Source organism: Lontra canadensis, unplaced genomic scaffold (assembly GCF_010015895.1).
Source record: "Lontra canadensis isolate GAN:19392208 unplaced genomic scaffold, GSC_riverotter_1.0 scaffold10, whole genome shotgun sequence".
Lineage (NCBI taxonomy): Eukaryota > Metazoa > Chordata > Mammalia > Carnivora > Mustelidae > Lontra > Lontra canadensis.
The window spans coordinates 7,169,930-7,178,853 of NW_022631004.1; the positions used below are offsets into that span (position 1 = coordinate 7,169,930).

The following is an 8,924-nucleotide window of genomic DNA, read 5'->3' on the forward strand; positions in this document are numbered from 1 at the left end:
ATTGAGTATCTCTTTTGTCCTAGGCACTGTTCTAGGTACTTCCCATGTGAATGACTTATGATTATGATGATCCTGGGGAAGGTAAGTAGAATCAGTATCTACTCTTTTCTGAGCTATTAAAATTATCGCTAAGAAAACTCTTCCAAAAGCATTAAAAAAAAAATCCTTCATTCTACTTGGAATGGTTCTATATGCTTTCCAAATCACATACAAACATGGATAGGTTAAACCTGTTATACAAAATTGGTTGCTAGAAGCTGTTCGACTCTAGAAATGTAATGTATTCACATTTCTTTTTCAGAAAATCTCTCCTGAAAATATAGACGTTCCAGGTAACTATTGGTGATAACCCCTATGAATATTATTAGGATAATTAGGATTATTTTACCAGATTCTTTTAGCACAACTGGCAAAGTCATCCTATACTCTCTCTTTTTTATTTTTAAGGGCCATAACTGATACATCACGAATGGTTCTTAGATGTGTGTTGTGTTTAATTTTAAAGATTTTCTCTGCTTGATGTCTCTAGAAGTTTTTGAAAACAAATACTATAGAGAAATTTATTTGGCAGCTTTCACAAGTAAACTGTTATCATCTTGGTATATATTTAAAAAGTTTTTCTTAACTTTTGTCAGTGTATACTAGTAAAATTTTGTGTTATGTTCATAGTGGTACTGTAAGTTCCTTGGCTTTGTATTATTTTATTTCATCAGAATATTGTATCAAAGCTTTAAAATGAAATTTCTAAAAATAATTAGAGTTTTCCATGTGTTAAGTTTTAGATAAATTATGATTTAAAGTCCTCCCTTTATTATTTTTTAAAATATTTTATTTGTTTATTTGACAGAGATCACAAGTAGGCAGAGAGGCAGGCAGAGAGAGAGAGGGGGAAGCAAGCTCCCTGCCAAGCAGAGAGCCCGATGTGGGGCTCGATCCCAGGACCCTGGGATCACGACCTGAGCTGAAGGCAGAGGCTTTAACCCACTGAGCCACCCAGGCGCCCCTAAAGTCCTCCCTTTAAATGCATTAATACACTTTGATTTTGTCTATTCTTTGTGAATACTTTATCAGACTTCTATAGATTTCCTTAAGGAAACTGTGTTTATAATTTTTAATAGAATAATATATTATGTGTTTTTAAGATCCTATAATATAAATCATGAACCAAACTCTTTTGTATATATACTCCATGCTTAGAGACTATAAGCACGTAAGTTGATGTTCATGTACATACTTAAATATTTAGGTCTTAAGTTTCTAAATTAACATTTTAAAACAGGGCTTTCAGAATTTCCATATCTGAGGAAATGTCCCTTCTATTGTGATAAGCAACGAAAACTGTCTTCAAATTAATTTTTCAAGTGAAAATTTAATTTTTCACATTTTAATGGGTTGTTTTGGAAATAAAATCTTTCCCACAATAAGAAACAAAAATTACAAGCCCTCTAAGATATACTAAGGGCTTTAGGGCTATCTCATTAAAGCAGCCAATGACCTAAGGTTTGGCTTTTTTTGTTTTTGTTTTTGTTTTGTTTTGTTTTTTTTTCTTTGTAAGATAGTTAATGGACTGCCATTGTTCTCTTCATTGCTGGGATTATTGTGACCTGAATTAGGAAGGCTTTTGTACTCTCACCGTTTAATTTAATTAGATAATGATTTTGTAGTCAGGAGTTCCCTGGAGATAACAAATTTATTGACACTGTAAATCAACCTCTGGATGCAATTTCATGTTGTTCATTTCATTGCTGGTGGACAGAGAGTCCACATGGAGTATGGGACAAAGGTTAATTCTGCCAACTATTAAGTCTTCAGTGATCTAGGCCTATCTTGAAACAAATGGTGGAAAGGTTGGGATAGGAGGCTAAATCCATGAAGTCCTGCAGAGATGTCCTGCATTTCATACAATTAAATATGTTAAGATATTGGGTACTAGAATATTGCAATAAAGTAAGTCAGATGAATTTTTTGTTTTCCCAGTGCATAAATATGTTTACACAATTTTATGGTCTATTAAGTGTGTGGTAGCATTATGTTTTAGAAAAACAATGTACATACCTTAATTAAAAATACTTTATTGCTAAAAATGCTAACCATCATCTGAGCTTTCATTGAGTCATACAAAATCTTTTCACTGGTGAAGGGTCTTACTTCAATATTGATGGCTGCTGACTGATCAGGGTAGTGGCTGCTGAAGGTCAAGGTGACTGCGGCAATTTCTTAAAATAAGACAACAGTCAGTTTTGCCACATCAACTGACTCTTCCACTCATGAACAATTTCTTTGGAGCATGTGATACTATTTGATAGCATTTTACTCATAAGAGAACTTATTTCACAACTGGAGTTGATCTTTTCAAACTCTGCTACTGCTTTATCCACTAAATCAGTACAATATTTGAAATCTTTTGTTGTCATTTCAACAGTCTTCACAGCATCCTTACCAGAGGTAGATTCCATCTCAAGAACCACTCACATTTCTCACTCAAAAGAAGCAAATCCTCATCTGTTAAAGTTTTATCATGAGACTATAATAATTCAGTCCCACATTTAGGCTCCACTTTTAATTCTAGTTCTCTTTCTACTCCCATCACATCGGCATTTACTTCTTCTACTGAGTTCTTGAGCTCTTCAAAGTCATCCAGGGGGATTCAGGACCAGCTTCTATTGAACTACTGTTAATGTTGGTATTCTGACCTCTTTCCATGAATTGCAAGTGTTCATAATGGCATCTAGAATGGTGAATCCTTTCCAGGAGGTTTTTAATTTATATTGCCCAGATCCATTGGGAGAATCACTATCTATGGAAGCTATAGCTTTATGAAATGTATTTCTTAATTAATAGGATTTGAAAGTCAAAATTACTACTTGATCCATGGGCTGCAGAATGGATGTTGTGTTAGTAGGCATGAAAAAAACATAATCTCATTGTCCATCTCCATTAGAGCTCTTGGTGCATTGTCAACAAGCAGTCATATTTTTAAAGGAATCTTTACTTCTGAGCAGAACGTCTCAACAGTGGGCTTAAAATATTTAGTAAACCATGTTGTATATGGATGTGCTGTCATCTAAGATTCTTCCATTTATAGAGCACAAGCAGAGTAGATTTTGCATAATTCTTTGCATAATTTTCAAGAGCCCTAGGAATGGTAAATGAATATTAGCTTTAACTTAAAATCACCAGCTGCATTAGCTCCTAACAAGAGATTCAGACTGATCTTTGAAACTGAAGTTGGGCATTTATTTCTCTTCTCTAGCTATGAAAGTACAAGATGGCATCTTCTTTCTGGTAGAGGGCTATTTCATCTACATTGAAAATCTGTTGTTCATTGTAGCCACCTTCTTCAATTATCTTAGCTGGATCTTCCGGAGAACTTGCTGCAGCTTCTACATCAGCACTTGCTTCATGTACTTTTATGTGATGGACACAGCTTCTTTCCTTAAATTCCACAAACAAACCTCTGATAGTTTCCAGCTTTTCTTCTGAAGCTTCCTTACCTCTTTCAGCCCTCACAGAATCGAAGAGAGTTGGGGCCTTGGTCAGGATTAGGCTTTGGCTTAGAAGAATGTTGTGCCTGGTTTGATCTATCCAGACCACTCAGACTATCAGCAATAAGACTGTTTTTCTTTCTTGTCATTTGTGTGTTCACTGGAGTAGCATTTTTTATTTCCTTCAACAACTTTTCCCTTGCACTCACAAATTGGCTAACATGTTTTGGCTTTTGATATGCCTTCCTCACTATGCTTAATCATTTCTAGCTTTGATTGAAAATGAGAAATGTGTGACTCTTCCTTTCACTTGAATGCTTAGAGGTCATCGCAGAGTCATGGATTGGTCTAATTTCAGTATTGTTGTGTCTCAGGAAATAGGGAGGCTTGAGGAGAGGGAGAGAGATGAGGAGGAATGGTTGGTTGCTAGAGCAGTCAGAACATAAACAATATTTATCACTTAAGTTCACCATCTTACAAGGGTGTGGTTCATGGTGCCCCAAAACAACTATAATAGTAACATCAGAGATCACTGCACACAGATCACTGTAACAAATATAAGAACAATGAAAAAGATGGAAATGTTATGAGAATTACCAAAACGTGACACAGAGACATGAAGTGGGTGAATGTTATTAGAAAAATGGTGCCGATAGACTTGCTCAATGCAAAGTTACCACAAAACTTCAATTTGAAAAAATTGCAGTATCTGTGAAAGGCAATAAAACAAGGTATTTCTTTTTTTTTTTTTTAAAGATTTTACTTATTTGTTTGTCAGAGAGAGAGAGTATTAGAGAAAGCATAAGCAGTGGGAATGGCAGGCAGAGGGAGAAGCAGGCTCCCTGCTGAGCATGGCGCTGATGCAGAGCTTGATCCCATGACCCTGGGAACATGACCTGAGCTGAAGGCAGCCACTTAACCGACTGAGCTGCCCAGACATCCCTAAAACAAGGTATTTCTATATATAATTTAACTGACAGAAAGTCTCGTGTGCCAAAGTGAGGAGTGATAGGAGATAAGTTTAGAAGGCTAGGCAGGGGACAAATCATAAATGGCCTTTCAGGCCACGTAAGTAATTTCAATTTTTTTTTCTGACTTTAATGGTAAGCCAGTCTTTGCAAAGCCCATGTTGGCTATTACCTAGAAACTTTAACCAAAGAGGATTTATCTATTAAGAATGCATTCAGCTCTTAACCATAGGAAAAAACTGGGGTTTTTGCTGAAGGGGAGGTGGTGGGGGGATGGGGTGACTGGGGGATGTACATTAAGGAGGGCATGTGATATAATGAGCACTGGGTGTTATACAAGACTGATGAATCACTGAAAGCTACTTCTGAAACTAATAATACACTACATATTAATTGATTGAATTTAAATAAAACAAAAGTATTTAATAATTTATAGCTTTAGATGCTTAACTTAGAAAAGAGGATGGGTAAAGGAAGTCAACTGTATGGTGACAATGGTAACTAGACTAACTCCGGCGATCACTTTGTATTGTATGCAATTGTAGAATTACTATGTTGTACACCTGAAACTAATACAACATTATATACCAACTTTACCTCACTATAAATCAAAATATCAATCATAGAATAAAATAAAATATATTTTTTTGTTTTTAAAGGTTTTATTTATTTATTTGAGAGAGAGATCACAAGTAGGCAGAGAGACAGGCAGAGATAGAGAGGGATGCAGGCTCCCCGCTGAGCAGAGAGCCCAATGCGGGGCTCGATCCCAGGACCCTGAGATCATGAACTGAGCTGAAGGCAGTGGCTTAACCCACTTGGCCACCCAGGCGCCCCAAAATAAAATATTATTTTGATCCTAAGTAGTTTTAGAATAATATCAAAGAGTCTCTGCATGACATATTTTTAAAAATAAATAATTTATTTTGTCATCATTAAAAAAAGGAAAGCATTCAGTTGAAAACAACAGAGAACCCTACAAACAGTGCCTAAGATAAACCAGGGTTTTATTTGATTCACAGGATAAGAACACTTACACTGTCAGTCCAAATCTGGCTCAGTGATATCAACAAGGATCTAGACTTCTTCCATTTTATTGTGCTCCATCCTTAGCATGTGGCTTTTATATCTTGGTTGCAATATGGCTGCTTCATGCTTGGATATCATGACCACAATCATTGTAGGAAGAGGAAAGAAAGGGTTGAAAGTGTGTGGTTATTAGTCTGCCCTTTCTGAAAGCTCTTCTGGAAATTCTACTCAGGATTATTCTGATTATTTCTCTTTGGCCAGAACTGGATCAAATGGTTACCTTTAAGTATGAGAGCAGCTCGGAAGACTAGTACTGAGCTGTCTACTCTGTGTCTCCCAACAAAATCAGGGCTCCATTGGTAAGAAAGAAGGTGGAACGGATGGGATTGGATGGGGGAATGGATGTTGCATAGACAACTAGCAGTGTCGACTACCATGGGGGTCATGTTTCAGGCTATTTCAGGAATCATGGAGAGATGATGGAACTTCAACTAGGGTAATAGAGACAGTGGTAATAAGAAGTTGTCAGATTTATGATATTAAAAGAAAAGAGTCAACAAGTTCTCAACAGTGGATTTGTTGTGAGATGACAGAGGTTAACAAATAGGGATGTTTTCCCCATTTTTGTCCTGCTTACCAGGTGAAAAATGGTATTAGTGAAAACTTGGGGAGGAGCAGATTTGGAAGGAAAAGAAGTCTAGAATTCTAACTAAGTCACGAATATCACCATTGTTGATGTCAGAGGCAGGAGCGCTTTCACTGAGTAGTCAGTAGATCTGCTGTGGCAGATATTTAGAGATTAGGCTGGTGATGGACATAACTTGAAATTTTTGAGCTTGTTAGTACATCATCTCATACAAAACAGTAGCCAGATGTAGCAAGAGATCAGTTTGAAACTCTTGGGATCTTGAATCAAATGAATCCTCTGACGTCATTATGATTTTGGTGTAATTGGCCCATTTAAGTAAGAAATACCCTCTTGGGTATTATCCTAAGTGAAATAAGTCAATCAGAGAAAGACAATTATCATATGATCTCACTGATATGGGGAATTTGAGAAACAAGACAGAGGATCATAGGGGAAGGGAGGGAAAAATGAAACAAGATGAAACCAGAGAGGGAGACAAACCATAAGAGACTTTTTTTTTTTAAAGATTTTATTAATCCATTTGACAGATAGAAAGAGATCACAAGTAGGCAGAGAGGCAGGCAGAGAGAGGGGGGAAGCAGGCTCCCCGCTGAGCAAAGAGCCTGATGCAGGGCTCGATCCCAGGACCCTGAGATCATGACTTGAGCTGAAGGCAGAGGCTTAACCCACTGAGCCACCCAGGCACCCCACCATAAGAGAGTCTTAATCTCAGGAAACAAACTGAAGGTTGCTGGAGTGGAGGGGGATGGGAGGAATGGGGTCGCTGGGTGATGGACACTGGGGAGGGTATGTGCTATGGTGAGTGCTCTGAATTGTCTAAGACTGATGAATCACAGACCCATACCCCTGAAACAAATAATACACGATATGTTAATAAAAAAAAAAAGAAATACCCTCTTGGATTTGGGAACTGGGTGATTTTATCTTAATTAAGTAGGCAACTGTGCTTCTAAAGAAACGCAGAACAAAAACCGGAATATATGGTAGTGGAATGTGCGTGGGTGTGATAGCTAAGGGAATGGGTATTTTCACTTTAAAGAACACTTAGGAGCAGATAATTAAAATGTGAAATACTGGAATGAAACTATGAAATTAATCCTGTTGGCTGCTGCTCCCATCATATTGTTATTACTATAACACAGTGCTGTTAGGATTATTAACAAAAAATGGTTTATAAACATATAATGACTCTTTATCCCTGAGTCAAGTCAGAACTTCTTGGCTTACTTTTCAAAATCCTCCAGGATATGGCCCCATCTAACCATAGTTCTCACTTTGTGCTACTAGTGCCTGGAAGGTGGTTCTCCTGTTTCCCTTTCGTCCAGCCCCTGTAGATGTATCCATCAGTGGGATGAAGGCTATTCCACATATTATACAGACCTGATGTGGCCTATAGGTCTACCAGCAATTTCAGCACTATCATTGGATGGAGTTTAGGATTACATCTTATTGTGTGTATCAAATAACCAACCAACACTTTAAATATTTTATCTGTCATCAATAAAGCTGAAATTAAAAAAAGTGTTAAGTCCTATTGCCTGCTAGACCTCCAGACCTGGGGCACCTAGACAAGCCCTCCAAACTTCCTTAATTATCCTTGGCACCAACAGCATTGTACCTTGGACTGGGTTTCTCTCATATGCAGTACACCAGCCAATTATTTTGCATGATACCATTGTTTCCTTTGAGGACTGAGGAATACTGCTCTGATCTACTCTTGTTACCTTGGAGGATTGTATTATTTAGTGTTAGGCTAAATAGTGTTAGGCTCTCCCTTCCTTATGGTAAATGGATAGGTCTCCCAGAACCACACACAATTCCCATTGACTCTTGCAGAATTGCCAGCGACTCTTGTCACCATGTCTTGTCCTATGGATTAATTTTAGTTCTGAGGTCTGCCTTAACAATATGTAAATTTGTTTTGCTCTTGTAGTCTGTGTTGCAAACTCATTTTTAGGTTTTGTAGTATCCATTTTCTTCCACCTCCTATTCCAATCTGGCTAATCTCACCTGATATGATCATTCTCTCCTCTGTGATTTTTTTTTTGCTATTCACCTGATTTGGAAAGGGCTTTTTTCCCCCCTCTATATTCAAGACCCTATATACCTGATAAGATCCAACTCAAGTTCTAATTTTTAAACCTTTATCAAGTTCTAGTTCCAATGTATTGCTCCTTCTATCCAGCCTTTTTTAATAGTTGAGCACTTTAATTATGGACCCATTTTTAAAACGTTTCATGAGTATACATGTATTTCTGTTACTTAATAATGAACCCTTGTGGCCATAAAATAAAATGAATGTTTAAATGATTTGACTTGAGATAAAATTTCCCAAGTGAAGTTTTGGATTTTCTCTATCCAGACTGCATCTTACCCAATAGCTACTCTTTCCCTCTCTATCAGCTTATATCTCTGTTTAAAAAGATGCTATTGTAATCTTTGTGATCTTTAGTTAGGTAATGGTTTCCTTAGATATGACACCAAAACACAAACAACAAAAGAAAAAGTAAATCAACTGGAATGAGCAAAATTAAAAACCTGTGTGCTTCAAAGGACACCATCAAAAAGTGAGGCAATCCACAGAATGGGAGAATTTTTTTGCAAACCGTTCTGATAAGGACTTGTATCTAAAACACATAAAAGATGCTTACAGCTCAATAACAAAAAGACAAATAACACAACTGAAAAGATTTGACTAAATATGTCTCCAAAGAAGATATACAAATGGCATATGAAGAGATGCTCAACATCATTATTCAGGGAAGCACAAATCAAAACCATAATAAGATATAA

General features: G+C 36.9%; 1 pseudogene; it reads right to left on the reverse strand.

Annotated features, from left to right (window-relative positions):
* Positions 1 to 2,105: 2,105 nt before the first annotated feature.
* Positions 2,106 to 3,814, reverse strand: LOC116866733 (annotated as a pseudogene).
* Positions 3,815 to 8,924: the final 5,110 nt, after the last annotated feature.